A 24,439-nucleotide genomic window follows, 5' to 3' on the forward strand; every position below is an offset into this window, starting at 1 on the left:
AATTTATTCTCTGAGTCTCTAAGAAAAGAAAGAGTGCCTACCTTAGGTGAAGAACGAGCACTCACTAACAGCCTCAGTTTTTTCAATACCAAATTTTCATGCTCATACCGCACTGCTTGAAATCAATCCACAATGCTATTTTTTTAAGGGGGGAAAAAAAAAAGCTCTGAGAAAAATACTTAAGGCAAGTACAAAGAAGAAATGCTTTTGAGGAAACCACAGTCTGGTGGCAGACATTTGCAAAATGCCAGGAGCTAAATTGTTTAGTGTATTTCCTGAGCTCAGTTCAGCGCCAGCTTTGAGTAGGTGGCACATGAGCCACAATGACCATATTTCCTGGTTTAATAGCTGCTGGTTTTCTGTCTCTCCATTTTCCCGGGTTGATTGGCAGACTTTAAATGACAAAAATGCTTCTGCATCCTAGCAATTTGATTCTTTTTGCAGAAAATAAGGGATTTGTTCTATTTCCAAGTAAGAAGCAATTTCACATCTGATTCTCATAGATGCCATTTCTTCTCTGTGCTGGATATCTTTGAATGCATGGACATGCAGGCAACTAAAGTACTACAAAACTAAGAGTGGTATTAAAATACCATTTACATTTGTCTTTACATTTTATATTCACTTGAATTTGTCAAATGTTGCCTTATTGTTATTACAACTTAACTTGTGAAGCCCACTATATAGCCTAAGAGTATGACCTGTTTTGAACTGACTTCCTTCAATGAATTGATTACAAATCTTTCGGTCTCACATTACTACTGCTGAGATCTCAGCTCGCACCTCTGTGGGGATTTTCTCCTAGCCTTCCTGGTCTTTCGTGTCTTTTCAACTTCAGTTCTTCTGCATTCTACAATTTTTGGAAAAACAGCAATAAAAACTGAGAATTGAATTTGAACTTCTATTGAAAGCAGAACTTTAAGAGCAACTAAAATCACTTGCTTTAGTCACCAGTGCCTCTGTACTGGTGGCTGCAGGGGAAGAACTGCAGTGCTGAGGGCCTTTTGATTTATGTTGAGTGACAAGAGAAACCTGACATTTGCTATTTAATCCACTTTGTTTGTCTAAGGCACTAATGAGAAAATTTGTTTCCAGTTTAGTAGTGACCAAAGGGATGGAAAACGGCATGTAGCTAAACACAGAAAACCAAGCATGCTCATCCCTCCCTCTTCAGGGTCCTACTCCCAGATCACTTGTAGAGCAGATCAGCAAAATCAGGATGAGCTGGAAACCACTTATTAGTGTATAGCCTTAAATTATTTCAACTCCTCTTCTTTGTTTGCTGAGTGCACATGAAAATGAGGCTGTACCCACATCTATGTAGGTATTAAAATCTGGAAAGAGTATCGCTAGAGCTTATATTGTGTTATCAGCTATATTCATAGAATCATAGAATAACCAGGTTGGAAGAGACCCACCGGACCATCGAGTCCAACCATTCCTATCAAACACTAAACCATGCCCCTCAGCACCTCGTCCACCTGTGCCTTAAACACCTCCAGGGAAGGTGACTCCACCACCTCCCTGGGCAGCCTGTTCCAGTGCCCAATGACCCTTTCTGTGAAAAATTTTTTCCTAATGTCCAGCCTGAACCTCCCCTGGCAGAGCTTGAGGCCATTCCCCCTTGTCCTGTCACCTGTCACTTCAGAAAGAGAGTGAATCATAGAATCATAGAATCATAGAATCACCAGGTTGGAAGAGACCCACCGGATCATCAAGTCCAACCATTCCTATCAAACACTAAACCATGCCCCTTAGCACCTCGTCCACCCGTGCCTTAAACACCTCCAGGGAAGGTGAATCAACCACCTCCCTGGGCAGCCTGTTCCAGTGCCCAATGACCCTTTCTGTGAAGAATTTTTTCCTAATGTCCAGCCTAAACCTGCCCTGGCGGAGCTTGAGGCCATTCCCTCTTGTCCTGTCCCCTGTCACTTGGGAGAAGAGGCCAGCTCCCTCCTCTCCACAACCTCCTTTCAGGTAGTTGTAGAGAGCAATGAGGTCTCCCCTCAGCCTCCTCTTCTCCAGGCTAAACAACCCCAGCTCTCTCGGCCGCTCCTCATAAGACCTGCATGTGTAATGGGATGAGTTCTCATAAAAGCCCCACAGCAGCAATGAGCAGTAGATTTTTTCAAAATGAAAGAGTTTGTAGTTGAAAGATTAAGTTGTAATATCTTAAAACATGCAAAGAAACTCCCATACTCACTTAACCTGCATATTAAGATGGAGAACTGACCTGCCGAAAGGCATTTCTCAGGGTCCTGCCTAGGCACTTTTGTTTTATAAGCACCGCTATATATGTATTTTGTTTTACTGCGGTGCTTTGAGACCTGAGAGTTATTTTATTAAGAGCTGAACAGACTTGTAGTCTCCATGAAAAAGAAAAGGGACATGGAGGCAAACTTTGCCTGTCAGCCACTCTACTGCACTTGCAGTTATAATGTTAATGAGACAGGGTGAGCCCGAGGAAGAACAGTCCTGTGGGACAGCATCTCATAGCAGTCCAGTACCATGAGAGAAGAATAAATTCTATCCTGAATTTAAGTAATTTCTTTTCTCACAGCATTTTAACAGTCTTTCCTAACCGCTGTTCTTCACAACAATTTTCAGAGGCCACAGATGCTTTTGCTGTCTTGTGGAAGTTTTAACAAGATAAAAGATAAAAAAGATAAAAGATAAAATCTTTAGAAGCAGAAATGTACCTCAGTTCTAATGTATTTCTAGCGCTCTCTTAATGTATTTACTTTGGAATATTTTTTTACATAAAATTTCATACATTATCTCTAACCTGTCCACAACATGCTATCAAAGCAAACAGTCCCTATGAGTGACTAATTATTAGGTTAGCCTTGCATAGGAAGGATGTAACAGGAAAACATGATTTTTCAAGAATAATTCTGTATGAAAAGCATGAAAAAGCGAAAATTGTACACAGGGATATTCAAAATGTAGACAGCCAGGAGGGGTAAATGGAGAAAGCTAGAGGGCCTGACTGTTGCTGTTGGCTCCGTGACACCAAGTGCAGCTAAGCTGTAGAAAGGTTATGGAAAAGGTCAGTATGTTATAGGAAAAGAGTATTGACAACCATTTGCCAGATGAAGATGAAAGAAATTTGGTGCTTTTAAAGGGAGGCGCTTCTACAGACATGGTGGCGTAAGTGTTTTGCAAATTCCCCTATAGTGTGCTGTAATCATATCTAAAGATTGGAATGCCTTGAAAGTTATGGTCAGTATTTCCTATTTTTACCATTTGACCAAAACTCCCCTTTACCATACTCGCTCACCGTGGCCACTGTTCCCATAACATCAAGCTGTCCTTGAGTATCTTCTGTCCCTGTGAGTGCAAAAACAGCCACCTGAGGAGGCTGAGGAATAAGGAGAAGACCTCAGAGATCCTTTGTGGCAGATAGCAGGGTAAGGAGTCTTTGGTCTGGCAAGTGCAGAATGAGGGGTCTGATGGGAGCTGCACTGGCACCACAGCTTGCAGTGGACACCTGAAGAGCAGGATATCATGCAGCAAGACTTGTAATGACAAAGTTGGTCCTCCCAGAACAGGCATCCTCCTGGTCTTCAGCCCCACTTCAGGGATTTAGCTGGCAGCGTGAGCTTGGGCACCAGCTGAACTGGCTGCTGCTCCACCAGCTATTGGCGCTTCCCTGCCCCGAAAAGTTCTTGTGCAAAACAGGCTTAACGTAGAGCAGTGCTTGGTTATTCTCTCCTCTGCCTAGTCTCAGCCCTTCCATCTCTTTAGCGGACAGCAGGAGGGAAAAAAAATAAGAAACTAAAAATAATAGGATTGAGTATAACCTTTTTAATGTGATCCACAGGGCTTTTCCTTCTGCTGGAAAGGGTTGAGAGCTTTGTGTAACCTCGGCACTTCTTTGACCTCTGGATCGACCTAAGAGATGAGGTTTAAAATCCTGACATTTTTAGAGGTGCTAATCTCTGAACAATTTGTCTTGTACTCTTCTTCTAATCCCGTTTGTTGACAACACATTTTGCTGCTATTAAAGGCACTGGAAAGTTCCCATTGATTTGAATGGTCCAGAAAGTGGCTTGTGGTGAGGACCTGCAGCCAGTCCTGCAGGATGGATGGCAGGAATAGCCTAAAAGCCTTCAAAAATGGGTGGAGAAAGGAGTTCCTTTCATATGCAGGGTACACAGTTTGTCGAACAGAGTGTGCGATGTGGCAGAAAGGCTTTGTTGAAGCTTGTTAAGGGAGATCTGTGCAACCGCTTTGTGAGTAATTTGATAATTTCCAGCACGATCCCTGAGACTGCTGAGACTCTTTTACCCCACCACACAATGTCTCAGTAAATACACACCCAGTATTTAATGTAAGCACTGTCTGCACAAAAGCATAGATATTATATTTAGTCACATCTTATTGTAAGGCTTCATTGAAATGATGAGAATTTTACATTGGCTCAGTTTTTCCTTTCTGCAGCTTCAAATTATTCTTTACAGCCTCCACAACACTGTTCCCAGTGCACTGAAGCATTTCGCATTTTCCTCAAAGGCAAGGCAGAGGACTCAGTCTGTATTTCCTAAGCAGTGCCCTGCTAAATCTGGTTTTAGTTAAACTCTTTTTTTGAAGTACGTGGCCATAATTAGATCTGCTTAGAGGAGACAGCAGGACTATGACCCCAGATCTTTCCTCCACAAAGTTTCTTTTCAGGCTTCACGTAAAATTGACTCCTCTCTGCCTCCCCCATCACAGCACCCCCAGCAAGGAATGCACTGGCAAGTCCCTTGGCGGTCTGTGATAATACATTCCTCTCGGCTTCGGTCATCCTGGCACCAGGATGCTCTTGGCTGCTCTGCTGGTGATGTAATTCTGGGCCCACATCACCTGCAAAGGAAACTGATCTGTGAGCAATAAAGCACACAGCCGTCTTGAAACAAAAATGGGAGTGTTAATGTAAGAAGGTTTTAACCTTTTTTTTTTTCCCCTTTTTTTCATTTCTGCTTTTGTTACCAAAGTTCCCCTTCTCCCTTTTCCCACGAGACGGCAGCACCAAGCCTTTCACTGGGAAGTGCTTGTATTTTTGTTTATTTCAGGGACCCAAACAAGCATAAAAGCTGGAGTGTGACATAGCTTGGATGTTTTGTGTGCATTATCTTTCCAGTTTGTATTTTCTCTTGATTTTTATGGAGATTGTAAAACAATGAAGCTGGCAGGAAGACAGTGTGGCAGAGTATCTATCGGTCAATTACTTGTTAAAGGAACAATCAAGCCAAAAGTATGAAGTGTTCAGAGCTCATAAATCTCTGTGATTTACTAGTTTAAGGCCAAATGCTGTGGTAAGAACAGCCCCATACAGAGGTGTATAGAGCAAACACAGACTATGACCTGTAATTGTGCAATCTGTTGGTGATTCCTTTAAAGTCTGGGAATTAAGTTACTTTATAGAAAGATTTTTGATATTTTTTTTCTCTAAGAGTTCTTAGCCATATTTGTACTCTGGCTTTCTTCTCATTTTGCGATTGTTTCTGCATCCTGGTATCCAAATCATAACCCAGAAAAAAAGAAGAGCCAGCCCAATGGGACTGTGGGAATTCACCATTGCCTACAGCAGTTACTCATCTTACTGCACATTACAGGCTAGAGTAGAGCACTGAGTCACTCTGTCTACTTTTCAGTAACTGCATCTCTAAACTTTGAATCTTATAATGTAGAAGACAAGGGCAATGGTACAGTTTTTACTCTTTACTTTTAGGCTGACATGCTGTCTGTATGGTTTGGCAACACTGGCTTTTTTTTTTTTTGTCAGTGTAATACAGTCACAGGATCACAGATCACAAATTCTGTAGTAGTCTATTAAAAGAAATAAATGAAAAAAACTGGCAATGACAAGTGCCATTTCTGCACAGTTAAGTAAATTTGAAGATCGTCCACTTTGCAGGTCCTGTTTTACAGCTGCTAGCTGACTGCAGGGCAGCAGCTGCTGCTCAAAGTATGTATTTTAACTAATGAATCTGATCCCAAGTTCAAAAAAAATGGCTCCAAATGTAATTTAAAAATGTGAGAACAAACAGCCACATTGGACTGTGGAGAAACAATATGCAAGTACTGCAAGCCTTACACAATGTGAGGCTTGCCATGAGCTGTGACTAATCCAAATCCATCTCATCACACTTGGATAGTCCTCAAAACTGTCCAGTCTTTCAGTCACTTCTGGGATTATATAAAATGGCATCATGTGTTGTTTCAGCTATTCTTCCAAAATTATTTCTAAGTAGGCATCAGCTTCACAGTGCTTGAGAGAGAATTATTATACAAAATTATATGTAGCTCATTATTCCTAGCAAGTCTGCTTGCTAAAATCATCAATTCAAATGCTCCCAGGGTCAGATGGGGGGAAAAAATGACTTCATTCAAAATCTGCTCACGAACCCAAACTCTGTCCAGGGTGCAATAGGTAACCATTTTAACATTTAAAAGGCCTTTGGCATGATTCAGATTTATTATACTACTGAAATAAATATCAGTTCACAGCTCTACTGAGGCCATCTTTTTAAGTTGTCATTTTTTTAGGCAAAGAAAACAAGAACTGAATCAGGGTTATGTTGGGAAAATTGCTTTCTCAGAAAGACTGGAAACAGGTTGCAGTGGAAGTGCCAGGTTACACTGAATTTCTAAAAAAATTTAGATAGATGCCAATTATTTACAAGTATAAATATATTCTAACAGGCACCCAGGCTTGAACATGTTGGATATTTGCTTTTCATTTAAATGGAAGTTTACCTGTGCAGAGATGTACAGATGGATAGTGAAGTGTATGACTTATGATTAATGCTGTACAAATACTTAAGACCTGTTTTACATGATCAGATAACTTCCACTAAGTTTGAGCGAAGAAACTCAAGATGTCATTTGATTTGAGTGTTTATTCTGACTCAGTAAGCCTACATAGATGCTTTCCTAACCCTGAATAGAGATACTGATTTTTCCATCTTCTTTCCCCAAAAGGGTGCCAAGTTGTGCATCCCTCCTCATTCCTGCAGTATCTCCACCCACAGTGGAGAATACCAATAATGAGGCTTATGTTTGTAATATTTCAGTTTTCATTTCTTTTTTAGACTTCTATGTGGAAAAATGTTAAGGCAGAATAAAAAAAAAACAGGGGTGCAAAAATCCAAGCTAAACATTCTTGTGAAATTTGCCAAAGCTTGTGCAAATCTGAGGGGGAAGAAATGCAGAATGCAAAATATATAATTCAGTGCATATTTGTAAAGCCCCTGAGATTATAATATTGTGTTGCCATAATTAGAGTTTGGACTAATTTTTTAAAAGCTCATTTAAAAAAATGCCACTTTGGTTGTAAGATAATTATTATAAACATCACCAAAGGAAATCTGGTGGCTTAATTCACAAGGCCAGCTAGTAAAAAAAACAAAACCCACCATCAAATAACCCTGTGATTATGCTGTTCACTTATTCTGTGGGAGACTTTCAATCCTCTCTTCAACCTATTAGGACCTGAACCCACCCCTCTTTAGAAGCCTCCCTCGTCATGTCATTGGGTCTCTTAGGGTGCCTGTTCCCACTCTTCTGGAGTAAAATTGCTCTGCTTTTACAAGTCACTTCATACTTTCAGAGTTCTATTCACCAAAGGGGTGAAACACTTCTTGTAGATCAGTGTCTGGGCATTCAAATTCCCTTGGACACAGGAATTCACTGAGCCAGGTCTCTCAATTGCCCAAAAAGTGAGGATTTTCCATTTGTTGGCTTGTTGAGTGGTGCCCAGATACAGTCCTCTCTGCTGCTTTTCTTAAAATGGCAAAGATGGAAGTGAAATGACTTATTCAAGATGAACAAATGTTTCACTGAAAGCCACATTAATTTCTTTTTTCACTTGAATGAGACAAAATAAAGCTTTTTTTTTCTTTGATAATTAGTTATTGAATTTTTGGTTCAGCTCTGGAACCGAAAAATCAATTGCTCACACACCTCTGTTATCCAGACGTGTTTGTGTTAGACAACGATCAATATAACATAGCTGAATCTGTAATGATCTAATGACAAAAGATAAAGAAATGAGCAGAAAATCAGGCTAAATTATAGCAGAGTGACAGCAATGCTTTTCTGATAATAGTAACTATGTCATAGGTGAAAAAGTATGTCTTGGTGACAAGTATATGTATCACAGGATGAAAGTTCCTGTACAGTTCTCTTTAAAATTTTATTTTCAGAGAAACTGGAAAAGCATAGATTTATTCTCTTTTCATCATTTAAATATCAGGCTTTTCCTAGATGACTTAACTTGTTTTAAAATGATGCACAGCTTTCAACTTCTTTTCATTTTGTAAATTACTAGCTGGGATACAATTCTGCTTTCCAAAAGCAGTAGGGCCACAGCAACGTCCACACTGGTGAAAGGTAGAGGGGCAGTGGGTAGGACAGAGCATTGCCACATGAGCTGTGCAACAAATGCTTTGTGGGCACTGCTAATCCCACTATGGAGAAGACTTTGTGTCCTGGTTTCACTGGCTCGTGTCCTCACCTGACAGACTATGTGCTGTTGGTTCAACTTGCTTTCTGTGGCAGGCACTATTGTGCCCATCATTAGTACGTAGAGCTCTCTGCATCCAACTTCTTCAGGTCTTAGGAAATAAGTAATCTGTAAAAACACTGACCTGACACTGGATTTTATGAGCACAAACTTGGCACTGGTGCAATTCCTTTGAAGTCAGTAGAGCTCTTCTTGATTAATGGGGATAATGATAATCAGGGCAAGAAGGTTTAAAAATGTTTGGGGAGAGGGAGAGCGAGCGAGAGTGTGTGTGTGTGTGTGTGTGTGTGTGTGCACGCACCTACAGAAGTATACATATAAACATATACAAATATATTACACACAGAGTTTCTTGAGTGGAGTTACAACTCCTGGATAAGATTTTGCTCTCCAGCAAAATAACTTACCATCAATATTTATCTCCTCTATGATTATATTTTTCTATAACTTCTATAGGCATTTCTGTTTATGATAGTAATAATTTATTGCTAGATTATTTTTATGTAATTCCTACAGCCATATAATGCCTTGGTATTTTGAATTATTTTTGGTCAGTATTGCTTATTGCTTCTGCCAAAAAGGTTATAAGCTTTTCCAAACTGATTCTGCGTTTTTCTTATATTAATGCAACATTTTTAAAAATAATACCATCCTTCTAAACAAGGATGCTCAGTGGAAGTCAACAGCTGACAACAAAATACCCATCTAGAAAACAACAAGGCCAGGTTCCTTTTGTCAGGCTATGACTGAAGGAGCCAAATGCAACATAAACAGTGCACACATAGCCTGTATTTCTAAGAAAATATTTCTGAGACCCCATATTGAGAGAAACAGAGTTTTTATATTGACTTCACTAGAGCAGCCTCTTGCTTTCAAGCTGCATTGCCACTGTAAAGCTGTGTGAGCTTTTCCATACTTGACTAGCCCAGGGCACGCATTACATGAATTATGCAACTTCCTAAAACCAGATATTAAAGCTGTTCACTTTTTTTTTTTTTTTAACATTTCTCCCATGTTTTAGACCCTGTTAAGCTGACTCCAGAGACCATCAGCTGCTTGATGCTAAAACTAAGCAGCAATTCTTTGGTGCCTGTTTTTCTCATTTTTCTTGCCTGCTTGTTTTATTCACTCTATCAAATACATTACTATAGGAAGTCTAGAAAAGATAAGCAAGAGTTAGGGCAATGGGACAAGAGCTGAACCAATGGAACTGAAAGGTAAAAGACAAGGAATAATGAAGAGGCACGTTTAAGGCAAGGGATGGAAGCCACAAGACAAAGAATATAGGAAGTGAATCTGAATTAAGAGATTAATGAGAACAGAGGGAGTGGTGAGGGGAAGTAGCTGTTGGCAAAAGTAGAATGTTGTAGAGCCTGAAAGGTGGATGACAGAAGGAAGAAAGATGATGAAGAGATGAATATGGAAGAGAGACTGAGCTGCAAACAGAACAAGATATATTAAAAAAAATACAGAAAAAACAAAGCAGATGGCAACATATTGATGATGTTGGTTGATGCATTATAGCACAGGCACTGGGCTTCCCAGAACTTGCTTGCACAAACAGATGATACATTTTAGGGGAAAAAAAAAAGGTAATTCTGTATTGATTTCTTGATTTTCTCTTTCAAGTAAGGGAATATTCACCATTGTTCCTTATGAGCTACTTGCTGTCATGCTTGAAAGCATGACCCCCTATCTCTAGATGAAGTACTTCTATTTCTATAAACCCACACCTGGAGAAGTCAGGTGAGGGGGCGGCAGCAAAAGGGGCAACAACAGAAAGTCAACTGCCAACAGAGCAAAAGCACCACAGGCGAAAGTCAGTCAGGTTTAATTAATGTCCCAGATCCAGCTTGAGCAAAAGAGGCCAGGACACTGCCAAAAGACTAAGCTTTTCTCTCTCCAATAAGCTGAGGAGAGCCACAGCTCTCCTTGCTCTCAAAGCCTCCAGGTCACTAGCACATCAAAAGAGAGTAATTTAGAGAACCAAGCGTGGAGACCAGAACAGAGAAAGGTGGTATTAGCAGGGTGTTCTGATAAAGCATGGAAGCTAGGAAGCAGCTAAATATGGCAGGTCTACAGGGGACAGCAATGAACCTTCTGGACAGGCTGAATCAATGGGCCAAGGCCAATTGTATGAGATTCAACAAGACTAAGTGCTGGGTCCTGCCCTTGGATCACAACAACCTCATGCAAGGCTACAGGCTGGGGGAAGCGTGGCTGGAAAGATGCCTGGTGGAAGATGACATGAAGGTGTTGGTTGACACCTGTCTGAATATGAGCCAGCAGCATGCCCAGGTGGCCAAGAAGGCCAATGGCATCTTGGCTTGTATCAGACACAGTGTGGGCAGGAGGAGCAAAGAAGCGATCATTCCCCTGTACTCAGAGTTGGTGAAGCCACACCTCGAATCCTGTGTCCCATCCCTCAGTATATATGGTGTGGCCAGCAGGTCCAGGGAGGTTATTCTCCCTCTGTACTCGGCACTGGTGAGACCGCTCCTCGAATACTGTGTTCAGTTCTGGGCCCCTCACCACAAGAAGGACGTTGAGGCTCTGGAGCAAGTCCAGAGAAGAGCAACAAAGCTGGTGAAGGGGCTGGAGAACAAGTCTTACGAGGAGAGAGCTGAGGTTGTTTAGCCTGGAGAAGAGAAGGCTGAGGGGAGACCTTATTGCTCTCTACAACTACCTGTATGGAGGTTGTAGAGAAGAGGGAGCTGGCCTCTTCTCCCAAGTGACAGGGGACAGGACAAGAGGGAATGGCCTCAAGCTGTGCCAGGCGAGGTTCAGACTGGATATCAGGGAAAAATTTTTCACTGAAAGGGTCATTGGGCACTGGAACAGGCTGCCCAGGGAGGTGCTTGAGTTACATTCCCTGGAGGTGTTTAAAAGACAGGTAGACGAGGTGCTAAGGGACATGATTTAGTGGCAGATAGGAGTGGTTGGACTCAATGATCCAAGAGGTCTTTTCCAACCTGGTGATTCTATGACAGTTCACAGAATCATAGAATCATAAGATCACCAGGTTGGAAAAGACCTCTTGGATCAACAAGTCCAACCATTTATATTGAGGTGCTGGAGTGTGTCCAGAGAATAGCAACAAAACTGGTGAAAGGTCTGGAACACAAGTCTTAGGACGAGTGGCCGAGGGGACTGGGGCTATTCAGTCTGGAGAAAAGGAGGCTGAGGGGAGACATTATTGCTCTTAACAGCTACCTGAAGGGAGGCTGTAGCGAGGCAGATATTAGTCTCTTCTCCCAAGTAAGAAGCAATAGGACAAGAGGAAATGGCCTCAAGTTGCACCAGGGCAGGTTTAAACTAGATATTAGGAAAAATTTCTTCATGGCAAGGGTTGTCAAGCACTGGCAGAGGCTGCCTAGGGTAGTGGTTGAGTCACCATCCCTGGAGATATTTTAAAGATGTGTAGATGTGGTGCTTAGGGACATGGTTTAGCAGTGCAGTTGGTAGTGCTAGGTGAATGGTTCAAACCTAATTAATTCTATGATTCTATGATCCTGCCATGTGGCACTTCTTTGAGGTTCTGGAAACCTTTGCCCCTGACTCCAAAGGTGTCCAGATGTTAGAGTGCCAGAGCCTGCTTCTATGATACTGTTGGTGCTTACTCACAAAATAATGATGAGAACATACCGCAAACCAGTACCCTTGACCAGGTATAATTAGCTACGTAGACAGGTCCTACTTCACCTGCAATCCCCTTTACTTAAGGGTTTCCCATTAATGCAGGCTTTGTTTGTCATGGAGAGGAGAAACTAGTGATACAATTTCATGTCTATTTCCATATTAATTTCTGATTTCTGCTTGATTCTGTTCTATTTATTTATTAAAATATCCAGTCAGGTGTGTAATGTTGGAGACACCGAGCTTTCCCAGATACCAAAAGGATATACACAAGTGTTAAGAAGAAAGCCAGAAGGGGGGAAAAAAATAATGGAAAATGAAAATAAAGCCAGAAATGTTTTTGTTAAACTTTTGAATCCTGCTTCCATAAAAGGCAGCGAATGCTAACAGAGGGCAATTTTCATGCTGCAAAGAGAAAAAGAATTTTAAATCTAGGCAGCATGACTTCTTTAGAAAGATCTGGGGAGCAATAAAAAGCTAGTGTTTGAGTGTGTGTGTGTGCACACATGCACAGTTTCTTTAACAGCTGCATAGAACAACCTGTTTTAAATAAGAACAAAGGTGAACAAAGCCAGTTGTCAATGCAGCCCACCAAATGAAGTTTTTTAGTGTGCATACACATGGCATATAAAATGTATTGCCTGAGATATAACAGCATGGAGTGCGACGTGAAGTCTTTTTCTCAGCCTTTTCTTACAAAGTCATGTTTCAAGAATTTATTGTATTTATCTTCATTATTTATTAGTGCTCATAAGGCCTAGGGGAACACCTTGTTCACGGTATCTTCAGCAGCAAATTAAAATCTGCCTCCTCTCTCCCTTGATATTCGAAGTTTTTGTGTTCTACCAATGCGCCACTGAACTTGTTAAAACCTGTTACACTCAGAGTAGGCAACTGGCTAAGTTAAAAGTGGAGGACAGGTCTGATTTATCAAATGATTTGACTTACCAAAAGAAAGAAAAGCACAGAAAAAAAATATGGAACATTTTCACTCCTTTGAGGGTTTTATGAACAAAAAAATTAGACCTAGCAAGCTACTCTGTACTTTTTCATGTATGTAAGGAAAAACAAATTCAGGAGAAGTTTTGTTCTGCATAAACAGAAATATTTTGGCTTTTCGTCTGTTAGAGAACTTGGAGAAAGTTGCAAGCATTGCCTTCTATAAAAGTTACATATGTTTCCGCACTGAAGATAAAGGGCCAACAGAGAGTAGGGCAGTCTGCTGGAAAGGTTACAAATTCCTGTTTACAAAGTATTTCATAATCAAGGACATAATTCCTTACAAGTCTCTAAGATCCACAAGAGGAATACACTGCTCTGCAGAGTTCAGTGAATTTTTAAAGAGAACAACATATCAGAGAAATGTGTAGTCTATTAGCACATCATTAAACAGTTAAACCAATCCCATCTTTTGCTTCCCAGTTACTCTTCTCTACAGCAGACGACTGTGCCAGATGCACAGTACTATTTCTGACTTTCAGAGGTGAATGGGAATTTGGGATTCCTGTCTATCCCCTCCCCTGTTTTTATTTCTTGGTGTTTTTCTTATCTGGTCTCACAATATTGCAAGTGCTGCTCCACTCAGGAACGTGTTTCTTGGACTACGTCATCCCAATAGCATAAATAAAAAAAGTCATGAAATTCTGGGGAGAAAGTTATGTTTCCCCGGTCTTAGATGCAACTTAAAACCTCTGGAGAAATAACAACATGAAAGTACCTTTATATCTTTATATATACCTATCATTTGATTCGTATGCAGTAAAAGAAAAGTTGTAAAGGTTAGAGGCATGTTTCACATTAGCTGTGACATCCTACGTGATGTCCTCTATAGCTCTGGTACTGCCTAAGTGGAGGGTACCTGTAATAGTTGGATTGATGGTGGAGAATACTTTAAGTGTCTGGTGATGGTACGGATGTGCCTCAGGTAGTGCAGGCTGTGTAGACTCACCATGGACCATGCTGCATCTTCTCTAATAAGTCTTGCATCCAGTCATCTCCTGGCTCACATCCAGACAACTTCAGTGTCTCTACATGATGTTCCCTGGGCTTTTTCTTCTAAGTTGCAGAGTAAACTGGAGGAGCTCATGGTCTGGAATAAGTACCCTCAAGGGATTGCTGGTGGTCACAGGTGCCACTGGTGATTACCATGAGGCAGTGTATATGGTGTATGTCGCCTTTCCTTAGTGATCTGACCTAATCTAGACTTTTTTCAAGATGAGACTGGTTGCACCCTGGAACAGGTTGTCCAGAAGGTTGTGATATCTCCATCCTTGCAAGTTTCTGAGACTTGGGTAGAGCAAGACTTGTGCAGCCTGCTCTAACAAGATCTCATAGAATCATGAAATCACCAGGTTGGAAAAGACCCATCAGATCATTGAGTCCAACCATTCCTATCAAATACTGAACCATACCCCTCAGAGATGGGGCTGGACAAGACATCTCCAAGGTCCTTTCCAACCTCAACCATTCTGTAGTTTTATGATGTGGTACTCTCTGGGGGACACTGTGTGTTTCCTGATGACTCTGCTTGCACCAGGGCAAGAGGCAGTGGCTTAGACTGGAGCAGGGTCTGTAGCATCCCCTTGGAATTCCCTTTAAGTGATCCCTTGCCAGGTGAGGACACTGGCAATGTCGTCAGTCACCCTCTGGTCCTCACATGGTACATTACCATTCTATTTGCTTTTTTGCTGTCAAATTTGTCATGAGCAGAGATAATGCCTTGAAATCTGTGGTGTAGGCAGGAGTCTGCTGCATGGCTGCTGTGATTGTGAGGGGTCAGACTTCTTGAGACAGGTGATCCGTTCTGTCCTGGACCCCCAGTGCCCCTCCGCTGCTTTATGTCACATCTGTACAGAGCTGACTGCTATAGCCTCACAACTGCTTTCTGAATATAAATATTAGGATCCTCTTGCCGTCTCTAAAATTTCTTCTCTGAACTCAGTTCATGAAAACACAAATGAGGGAATATGTCACTTGCAGTTGCAGCCTGGTCCGAGCACATCATGGATCAGAGAACATCTAGGAGTGCTGTGGATTTGGGAGAGGTGCAGCAGGACTGGGACGAGCTGTGCAATGAGCTGAGCCCAGAGCTGGCTGGGACAGCGTGTGCAACCAGATAGCCTCCTGCAGAGCCGGCTGCACTGGTGAGGCAGAGCCTTGCTCTCAGCTGCTGGTTATGCAGAGCCATCTGTCAGCAGATAGTTTTGAAACTTGATTATAAAATCCTCTGTGCCCTTCTAGTATCAAACTGCCCTGAGGCTGAAAACCTGCTATTGCTGTCAATTATTTTGTTGCCTCAAGAGTGCAGACTTTTATGCGGGCAATCTAAAGGATTTGAATTCTTCTGAAGGTCCCTCTAAGTGCCAGTGTAATGCCACATCATTAAATTTAGATGGTGGCTATTTATTTTAGTGCTTGCCATTGCACGTGCAGCTTCCTCTTTTTAAAGAATGTGTAGCTCCTCCAGAACAGTTACTGGACTGCAATGGACGCAGTAAGGAGATAAGGCAGAACATTTGTCTGCTCAGTGCAGGTGATCTTTGTAATTGCATAATCAAGCACAAGTTTTGTACAGAAACTTTCCTCTGACACTGGAAAAACACAAACATATTGTGATGCGTCATCTGTGCACATAGGAAGAAATGATCTCTCTGTAGGACCCCAACCTCATGTTTTGGAAAGTATTTAGTAATTGGTGTAGGAGAATATAAAGTGGGAGAGGATTATTAAGGCTGATATACATTTCCTTGGAAAATGTGACTCTACTCATGCAGAGCTTGTCTGACGGATTTCCTACATGGTGCTAGTTAAGCCACGTGCAGCTAATTTACATGGATAGTGAACTTTTTTTCACTTTAAGACTGAGCTTGTTGGAGATCTGGGCTCTGACAGGCAGGACTCTGGAGCTGGAAGCGAACGGGGCTGTGGTCTGAGCCCACACAGCACTTGCCCCACAGCTCTCTGGAAACCGCATCCCTTGCACCCCAGAGCAGGTGTCCAAACTAGACCCTACTCCCTTTGTGCTTCAATTCCCACCCAGAAATGAGAAGCTCTCTTCTCAGTGGAGTCTGAAAAGTTTGTGGTAAACAGGGCCTTGAATAAAAAACAAAATCAACCATTAAGTATCTGTCTTTGAAATGAGCACTGTCCAGTCTGTAGACTGGGTAAGGCAAGGTTCCCAATAAAAAATAATAGAGGAGCATGGAATTAGATAATTCCTTAAAAATGTAAGCACACACACTGGGCCATTGTTGTGGATAGCATTTCACATTATATGTTTTCAGTGGGTTGTGGGTTTTTTGATATTACAGGCTTCTTAAGAAAAGAGGAAAGTGAACAAGAAGGGGAAGAGAGAGAGGAAAGAAAAAAAGAGGTGGAAAGGGAAGAGGAAGGGAAAGGTTTGAGTGGTTTCTAGTTCATAGAATCATAGAACAGTTTGGGTTGGAAGTGACCTTAAAGATCATCCAGTTCCAACCCCCCTGCCATGGGCAGGGACACCTCCCACTGGATCAGTTTGCTCCAAGGCCCCATCCAGCCTGGCCTTGAACACCTCCAGGGATGGGGCAGCCACAGCTTCCCTGGGCAACCTGTGCCTGTGCCTCACCACCCTCATGGTGAAGAAACTCTTCCTAATGTCTAGTCTTATTGTGCCCCTCTCCAGTTTATCCCCATTTCCCTTGTCCTATCACCACAAGCCTTTGTGAACAGCCCCTCCCCAGCTTTCCTGTAGCCCCTTCAGATACTGGAAGGTCGCTCTAAGATCTCCTTGGAGCCTTCTCTTCTCCAGGCTGAACAACCCCAACTCTCCCAGCCTGTCCTCGTAGTTTCCTCTGTAAAGCCTGGCAAGGTGACCGCGGGCCCCTCGGGGCCCGAGACGGAATCGCTCGACAGACCGGGGCGCGGACACCCCGGGGATGGGGTGGTGGTGGGGGGGATGGTTGTGCCCAGGGGAACCCCCCGAACCCTCCCCGCCGCCCCGGGGCTCCGCCCCTTCCCCCGGCCCCGCTCCGCGCTCCCCGGCCGGGGCGGAGCCCGCCGAGCGCCGCGGGACCGGCCCGAGCGGCCGCGAGGTGAGGGGGCGCCGCCCAGGAGCCGCGGGGATGGAGCGGCGGGAGCGGCGCGCGGGGATGGGGATGGGGGGGGCACCGGGGACCTGGGGATGCGGGGACTCAGCCTCCAGCAGCGCCAGGGTGCGCTTACTTCCAGTCGTTTGGCATCTTGATTTTTTTAATTCCTTTAATTATTATGGGGTTTGATATTTTTTAACTCGGTTTAAATATTTATTCTTTATTTGCTTCTTTATTTTAAAATTTACTTTTAATTATTTCGTGTTTTATTATTTTTAACTGCTTTTAAAGATTGATATTTAATTTTTTACTTGAGAAACTATTTTTAATTATTTTGTCTTTTATTATTTTTAACTAGTCTTAAATATTTATTTTTAATTTATTTAAATTCTGTTATTTTTATTATTTTAACTGTTTTATTCTTATTGTTTAACTTGTTTTAAATGTTTTTTTATTATTTTTTATTATTTTTATTTTAAAATAACAATTTAAATAATATTATTTAAATTCTATATTTAAATATTATTTAAATTAATTCTATTTTAATTATTTTGTGCTTTATTACTTTTACCTTCTTTTAAGTATTTTATTTTTAATTATTTTTTCATTTATTTTAATTATTTTTCTTTTTAACTTGTTTTAAGTTGTTATTTCTAACTTGTTTTAAACTTTTTAACTTGCTTTAAGTATTTTATTAATTATTTTTCATTTATTTTAGTTATTTTTATTACTTTTAACTTGGTTTAAGTATTTTAATATTAATTATTACTTTAAAATTTATTTTGATTATTATTTTTAACTTCTTATAAGCATTTTAATTGTAATTATTTTTTCATTTATTTTAATAATTTTTATTACTTTAACTTGTTTTGAGTATTTTACTTCGAATTTCTGACTTTAGTTGTTTTATTTTTAATTATTTTAATTTATTTATTTCATTTTCCTTTTTATTACTTTTTCACTTGTTTTAATTATTTTATTTTTTAGTTTATTTATATTACTTTTTTATTATTTTTAACTTGTTTCAACTATTTTTCAATTTCTTTTTGAATTTCTTTTAATTCTTAAATATTTATTATTTAACTTGTAATAACTTCAATCCTTGTTTTTTTAATTTATTTCAATTATTTTATCTTTTAGTATTTTTAACTTGTTTAAATAATTTTTTAATTTCTTTTATTTATTATTTATTTTAATTATCTTTTCCTGTTTCATTTTTTACCTTTCAAATTGTTTTAATTATTTTTAATTCTTTTAAATGTTTCATTTATTTTAACTGTTCTATTTTCACGACCGCTGTAACTCTCTCTGTGCCTCGCCCCTCTCTGCTGCCTGCGTGCGGGGTTTCGCCGCAGCCCGGCACCGGGCGATGTGCGGGATAAGCCGGGCTGGGCGTGAGACCCGCAGCTCTGGAGACAGGGCTCGGAATTCTCATCTCCTTGGCTCAGCTCCTCGTTCTCACCGATGCCGTTTGCACGCCTTGTGCTCAGCCCCCTTCCCCTCCTCTGACCCTCCACACGGTGTGGATATCTTAATTAGAGGCTGCAATAAAGAGCCTGTCTGGTCGTGATATTGTTTCGTTAACCCGAACGGGTTTTGATGGTTTTCTTAAGCATCTTGGGTGCTTTTCTAATACGACTGAGGAACTGGGACGCTGAATTTGGTGGGTGTTCTTAGTCCAAAATAGTGCCCTCGGTCGCTGTGGAGTTGAAGTGTCAGCACAAACGAAGGATTTCGGCAAACTGGATTTTAATTTTCACAAAATCAGTGTTAGTAACAAAAGGAGGAGGAAAAACGGTTGTGGAAGACGAGCGGTGTGTCCTGCTAAGTAAAGATGATGTTTCCTTTCTTGCAGTATAACTTGGGAATCGTTCACGTGGTTTTGAAGCAGCAAGAATATTAATTTGCTTTTTGATAGAATTTGATACAACCGCTTCTCAAAAGTGAATGCAGCAGTGAAGAATACGCAGGTTTTTACAATTCAACTTTGTAGAGGAGGTAGCCACAAAAATGTCTTGAGAATTGCCGTAACCGATAACTATTTTTTTACAAGTTTTTATTTGTTTACACGTTTTTTTATTTGTTGACCCTGGGATAAACTGAAGAGCAGCTCGGGAAGTTCTGTAGCAAGGTCATTCAAACATTTGTCTCTGTTCCTTGCCTTAAAAGTTTAATGAATAGAAAGCAGAGAGTAACACAGAGGTGCTTTATTGTTTTTCTTGCCATGGGATCTGATCTCATTTACATCTTTCTTCTACCAGTTGAGATGGACACGAGGGAAGGGCTGAAGCTGATGATTTGATGGTGTTACCTAATTCTGAATTGCTCAACTTGAGTCTTAGGCCTGATTGTTTCACCTCCTACAGAGCCTGACCACCTTTTGGCTCACTTGGACTCTAGCTAAAGTTGTAAGTGCTCAGAATCGGTGAAATTCAGCCTCTGGAGATATCAGACTGGTCCCAAACACAGGAGCACTCAGAAACAGTGCTGGCATGTGGAGGATTTCCCAGTGGCTGTAGAAATAATCTTCAAAATCAGCTGTTGTACATTAAACAGGAAAAAAACAATATGAAGGGAACTCCTTTATTAAGTTAAAACACCTGTTGCTGGTTTTCATTGCCCTGGGATCATAGCGGGCAGTGTCTCGCAGCCCTTAATGGACAGCAGCTCTCTAGCTACCAGTAGGAAGTTATCCAGTCCCTCTAATTTGGCATATGCAGTAGCAAACTCTTTAGGATTGATGCGGAAAGACGAGCTTGCAAAGGCATTTACTTTCCCAGTGCTTCATCGGGATAGCTGTGTGAGTGGCAGAAATGCTGCTGGCCCCTTGGGGAGGAAGTAGCCATCATCATCCATCAGTCAGCTCATCCTTAGAGTGACTGAGTCCTCCTTAATGCACTTCTCTTAACCCCCACTCGCTGGCCATCCACAAAATAGGATAGAAGTCATTGTAGCCCATCCCAATGAACCTGTCAGGATTTAAATGGCAAAATAATGTATTACAGGAGCAGCACATCTTGAGATGGCTTTGTGCTTGAGTGGCACCAAGGAGCTCTGTGGACCTCCAGGCTGCGTACGGACTCAGTTAAAAGGTCCTCCAGAGACCTTACCTACTTCCCCTCTTCCCAACTTCTCTCTTCAACCTCATGTTCCTCCTGCTGCTCCTATCTTGATAGCAGGGAAAAGCCCTTCACCTCTCCACATTGTCTTTCGCATTAGTCTCTTCTGTCAGTGCTTCATTAAACACTGGGAGACACCTTAGGAAGCTTGGATTGGTCTGTTTGCCAAGCAGGGAGCTAAACCAGGCCAAGACAGCTGAAATGTGGAGCCAAAATATTCATGCAAAGTGCAGGAGCAGCTTGTGTGTTTTCAGGTCATCAACTGACTTGCCTTTCCTTTCGAGGGTTTCCTCATATAAGCGAGTGCCTATTTTTATGCTAGAGAAGGAAAAGGATCCACGAGCATTTGTTTTCTTATCTTGATGGAAGCATAAATGGGAAAGGCAATGCAAACACTGGTATAATTTTCAGTAAATGTTTTGGGAGTTTTTCACTATTGCATGCTCTGTCTAAAACATTCTAGAGTGAGCACTTTCTCGAGGGGGGAGGTAGGGTTTTGGAAATCACTGAGCATCTTTCCCCTGATACCAGAAACCTCTTTATATTCTTTCAAAATATTTTGAGCCACTTTGGAGGATGGCTTCTCACATCAGCTATCAGTGCTAAGCACAGTTTTTATAGTTCCCATTTTGCTACATTTATTGTATTTCAAATGTACTCATGAAGTTTATGATCCCTTAGGAGGCAAGAAAATATCTACTGACCACTATTTGTAATTTGTTTTACAAATGTAGGCAAGAAGTTCTAGCTAGGCTAAGGTCTTTCTGCAGCTACTGCTTTTACCATTTACAGATAAATCCCATCTATAATCCAGTAACGCCCGTTGCAGCTCTTCTGGTATGAAACCATTGTGATGTCATTCAAATACATGAAAATATTATTCTCCAGCTGTAAGTTATAATTCATGATGAAGTCCCACTCTGCTTTGCAAAGAGACACTATGAAAATGATACTGTGGGATTCCTCCTTTGCGTCTCAGTGACTAAGCTTGATATACGCAGAAATCAGATAGGAAGAACAATAGAATCATAGAATAACCAGGTTGGAAGAGACCCACCGGATCATCGAGTCCAACCATTCCTATCAAACACTAAACCATGCCCCTCTGCACCTTGTCCACCCGTGCCTTAAACACCTCCAGGGAAGGTGACTCAACCACCTCCCTGGGCAGCCTGTTCCAGTGCCCAATGACCCTTTCTGTGAAGATTTTTTTCCTAATGTCCAGCCTAAACCTCCCCTGGTGGAGCTTGAGGCCATTCCCTCTTGTCCTGTCCCCTGTCACTTGGAAGAAGAGGCCAGCACCCTCCTCTCTACAACCTCCTTTCAGGTAGTTGTAGAGAGCAATGAGGTCTCCCCTCAGCCTCCTCTTCTCCAGGCTAAACAACCCCAGCTCTCTCAGCCGCTCCTCATAAGGCCTGTTCTCCAGCCCCCTCACCAGCTTTGTTGTTCTTCTCTGGACTCGTTCCAGAGCCTCAACATCCTTCTTGTGGTGAGGGCCCCAGAACTGAACACAGGATTCGAGGAGCGGTCTCACCAGTGCCGAGTACAGAGGGAGAATAACCTCCCTGGACCTGCTGGTCACGCCATTTCTGATACAAGCCAAGATGCCATTGGCCTTCTTGGCCACCTGGGCACACTGCTGGCTCATGTTCAGTCGGCTGTCAACCAGCACCCCCAGTGTTAACCACAATGTATGTGGTTAAGCAAAGTCTGTGCCTTTATTGATTCAATGAACTGATCAGCCTTAAAGAGAATGTTAAACCACCCCGATGGTTAACAAGGAGAGTTAATCCAGCATAGAATCCAGCAAGAAGTCCTTCAGCCACTCTGTATTTCACATTGGAAGGAGTTACAGCCATCTGTGTCCTCCATCACTCATCCTTTGGGGCAGAGACTGGAGACCTGCCTGTGTTTGACACCTCCTCCCGACTTACCCAGTGTGCCATCTTCCAAGCTGTGCTATGCCATAAACCAGAACCGTGTCTGACAAATACATTGACACAATAACTGGACTTTCTGGAAGCTGCATGTAGCAGACGGGGGAAAACTGTTAGGATATTGGCCAGATTTGGTTTTAAGGAAAACATGCGATCTGATCCTGTAGGAGGGATTAGCCCCAGCCTGGGGAAGGCAATGAGGACTGGTAGGACAAAGCATGGGAATATAACCATAATAAAAGAAACACCAAGTGTTGGGTCCTGCACTTGAGTCCAAACAACCCCATGCAACGCTACGGGCTTGGGGAAGAGTGGCTGGCAAGCTGGCTCAGGAAAAGGACCTCGGGCTGTTTGATGACATCAATCTGAATGTGATCTGTCAGTGTGTCTGGGTGGCCCAGAAGGCCAATAGTGTCCTGGCTTGTATCAGAAACTGTGAGCAGCAGAAGCAGGCAAGTGACCATCCGTGTGTACTTGGTGCTGGTGAGGGCACACCTCAAATACTGTGTTCAGTTTTGGGTTCCTCGCTACAAGGAAGACATTGAGGCACTGGAGCGTGTCCAGAGGAGGGCGAAGAAGCTGATGAAGGATCTAGAACACAAGTCTTAGAAGGAGAGGCTGAGACAACTGGGGTTGTTTGGAGGAAAGGAGGCTGAATGGAGACCGTATTGCTTTTAACAACTGCCTGAAAGGAGGCTGTAGCGAGGCAGATGTTGGTCTCTTCTCCCACCTTACAAGCAATAGGACAAGAGGAAATGGCCTCAAGTTGCGCCAGGGGAGGTTTAAACTAGATAGTAGGAAATATTTCTTCACCAAAAGGGTTGTCAAGCAGTGGAATAGGCTCCCTGGAGGTATTTAAAAAACACAGAGATTTGATGCTTAGGGTCAAGGTTTAATTGTGGAGTTTGCAGTGTTAGCTTTATGGTTGAACTCGATGATCTTAGAAGTCTTCTCCAACCTAAATGATCATGAGGAACCACCTTTCACATTGTCCATCCTGGAGTTGCTGACCCACCAGCTGTAGTCGGTGGTGAGGTGGTTGTGGCAATGAGACACTGTGATCTCAAGAGCCATCAGATTGTTTTGATGGTGCAACACTGCGTATTTTCTGGTGGATATGGGGGAGCTGAGCAACACCTCCTCCCTCACACCTATATAAAGGCACAGTAGAGAAAAAAACTGTGGTATGGTTAGTCACAGGGGAAACCCCATCATTTTAGCAAAGGAAGCAAAAGTGCCACATAAAAGTGCCACATTTGATAGGAATGGTTGGACTCGATGATCCGGTGGGTCTCTTCCAACCTGGTTATTCTATGATTCTGTGTGGTTCTGTGAAGTCCCTTTTCTGGAGGGATAGGATTCAGCAGTTATCAGCATCCCATTTTGCTTCTGATTATCAATTGGAAGCGTAGAGGAGGGAAGGGGAAGCAGAGAGACCTTGTGCAATAAATGCTTCAGCACCATTCTTACTGATAAATGCAGACTGTCCAATTTTGTCTAAGTATTTCTTCCCATTTCTTAAAAAAAACCCCAAACTGACACAGCAAATACAGGTACTGGACTGAGGGTACCAAATTTTTGACTTGTTGGTGTTTTGGCTGTATCTTATCTTCGTGTTTTATTATTAAAGCTCTCCACTTCTCTTCTCGACCCTGAATACAGGTACTTTCAACCTCTTGACAATCCAGAGTGCAGTTGCTGTGGATAACACACTGCAGAGACTTGTGCTTTAAGTCTGTGAGGTGCTTTTAGTGTTGCATTGGAGCCCATGCAGGTCATTAGCAGCAGCAGTCAGATGAGGAGCCTGATGATAAATTAGTTATAAGAGTCATGAAGGGGCAACATCACCTTGCAATCCTGCTGAAATTCCACTTCAACCACTGGGGCATGAGAGTTGTGCAAAGATGGAAAAGCAGGAGCAAGCTTAAACTCAGCTTTCTTCTAGTGTTAGAAGTGACACTGAAAAGGCATAGTTTTTGTTTATTACTTTAGCATCTGCACGGATTTAGATGCTGCTTTCCCACCCATCCCTCACAGAACCAGATTTTAGAAGCAGTTTCCCTGGACGTGGAAAACAGAAGCATTGTCAAGTATCTTCTGTGGAAGTCCACTTGTCAGATCTCAGGTGGTCTAGTTTCACCATGTAAAAGCTGAGGCAGGATAAAATCA

The 24,439-nt window shown here is 42.0% G+C and overlaps 1 protein-coding gene across 4 annotated transcripts in view; it reads left to right on the plus strand.

The window, feature by feature from the left end:
* Positions 1-24,439, plus strand: part of FILIP1 (filamin A interacting protein 1) — a 114,285-nt gene that overhangs the window by 66,881 nt on the left and 22,965 nt on the right. The window lies entirely within an intron of this gene.

Source organism: Phaenicophaeus curvirostris, chromosome 2 (genome assembly GCF_032191515.1).
Source record: "Phaenicophaeus curvirostris isolate KB17595 chromosome 2, BPBGC_Pcur_1.0, whole genome shotgun sequence".
NCBI classification, from domain to species: Eukaryota; Metazoa; Chordata; class Aves; order Cuculiformes; family Cuculidae; genus Phaenicophaeus; species Phaenicophaeus curvirostris.